The 2,242-nt window shown below is 35.2% G+C and overlaps 1 pseudogene; it reads left to right on the forward strand.

The window, feature by feature from the left end:
- Positions 1–2,051: 2,051 nt before the first annotated feature.
- Positions 2,052–2,242, forward strand: part of LOC102007523 — a 76,733-nt pseudogene continuing 76,542 nt past the window's right edge.

A 2,242-nucleotide genomic window follows, 5' to 3' on the forward strand; every position in this document is an offset into this window, starting at 1 on the left:
AGCTAGAAAGCCTTGGTAAATTCATACAAAGGAACACTAGGCAATCTTCAAAAAGAATTAGCAAATTCATTACACACCACTGTGAAATGATTGCCAGAATATGTAATTAAGAGAAAAAAAGCAAGAAACAAAGGAGCATATAGTATCCCACCTTGTGGTAAGAATGGAGACTGGGGAGGCAGAATACAAATATTAATGCTTACTTTTAATCTTAAAAAAGAGAGTATAACCTAAAAACTTTATAAATGTGGTTAACTCTGTGGAAGAGTAAAGAGGGGTAGAAGATGGGCTTCTCTTAGTATTTTTACTTTGGAACAACATAATGTTTCATACAAATACAAAATATAATTTAATTTTAAAAAGAGCCCAGATGTGCCACTTGTAATCCCAACGTTCTGGGAGGCTGAGGCAGGAGGATCACAAATTTAAGTCCAGCCTGGGCAAGACACTGTCTCAATTGTTTTTCAAGTTTAATTTAATTTAATTTAAAAGATCTGGTGATGTAATTCAATCTCCAGGACTGAAAAAAAAATTCAGTTCCTATTTGTGATAAAATATGTACACTCTTGAAGACATAATGTGTAGGCAAAGACTTTCTAAACAAAACCCCAGTGGCACAAGATATAATACCAAAAATCTACAAAGGAGATTTCAGCAAATAAAAATAACTTGTTCACAGCAAAGGAAACCAGTAAAAGAGTAAAGAGACAACTTGCAGACTGGAGAAAAGATTTTTTGCAGTTACTTCTCAGACAAAGGATTAATATCTGAGCTATATAAAGAACTCAAAAAATTAGATCCTCCAAAGTTAAAGACACAATTAAAAACTGGGCATCTGAAATGAATAGACACTTCTCAGATGAAGAAATACGAACAGCCAATAGTACATGAAAAAATGTTCAACATCACTGGTCATTCAAGAAATGCAAAGTAAAACAACACTGCGATTCCATCTCACCCCAGAAAGAATGGCTATCATCAAGAAATCAACCAATCACAAATGCTTGTGAGGTTGTGGAGAGAAGGAAACCTTCTGCAAGGTTAGTGGTACTGTAAACTGATACAACCACTATGGAAATCAGTATAGAGATTCCTAGAAAAATAAAACAAAAATTCCATTTCACCCAGCTATCCCCTTTCTAGATATCTTCCCAAAATTGTTATAAAGCTATCATACCACAGTGATGCGTGCATATCCATGTTTATAGCAGCTCACTTCACAATACCTAAATATTGGAAACAGCCTCTGTGTACATGAACAGATGAATGAATAAAGAAAATGTGTCATTTATACACAATGGAGTACCACTCAGCCATAAAGGAGGATAAATTTGAGTCACTTGTAGCAAAATGGATGCACCTTGAGACCATAATGTTCAGTGATACAACTCAGACACACAAGCTTAAATATTGTATAGTTTCTCTTATATGAAAAACTTTATGTGTGTGTGTATATGGGTGTGTGAACTAAACGGTGGATAAGAGGAAAAAAGGTATTGTAATCTAGTGCAGACAATATATCTAAAAGTGTACCTTGACTTAGTACAATTATCTTATAAGTTTTATATGTTACTTGGCCTATTAGTATTGTTTTCAATCTGTATATATGTATATATTATACCTGTATATATTAACTTAATAAGGTCATAAAATAAATGAATCTGATGCTGGAAAAATAAAAGAGGGTATTTGTATGTTTCATACAAATACAAAATATAATTTAATGTTAAAAACAGTCCAGTATGTGCCAGGAATTGAAATGTGCTATGCACATGTACCAATCCCCTACAGTGAATATAACCTTTATGTATTGTGAACATGAACTAATAAAAGGTAAAAATTGCCTTTTATTAGTAGCCTACATTATGAACAAAGATTAGATTATTGAACAAAGCATATGTGTGTATATATACATGTATATGTATATATGGTTCAACCTTTTCCTCTCACTGAACACAACTACAAAACGTTGACAGGGTGAATGAGCACCTATTTGCACACTTTGAAGACAGCGGACAGCAAATGTTCCCAGAATTCAAACTACCGCCGAAATGAAGGCGCTCACCACCTCTCCCGCGGTAGCCCCACTCCAAGTCTCCACAGCCAGAAACCTGGAAGCGAGCTCCGTGGTGCAGACAGAAAGTGGAGAGAGAAGCCCATTGGCTCTGGTTGAAGGATCAGAACGGGCTTCAGCGGATGCTAGAAGTGGGTGCAGAAATCCCTGGGCTCTTTTTTTTTTTTT

This window comes from Chinchilla lanigera, unplaced genomic scaffold (assembly GCF_000276665.1).
Source record: "Chinchilla lanigera isolate Chin_1 unplaced genomic scaffold, ChiLan1.0 scaffold00008, whole genome shotgun sequence".
Taxonomy (NCBI): Eukaryota; Metazoa; Chordata; class Mammalia; order Rodentia; family Chinchillidae; genus Chinchilla; species Chinchilla lanigera.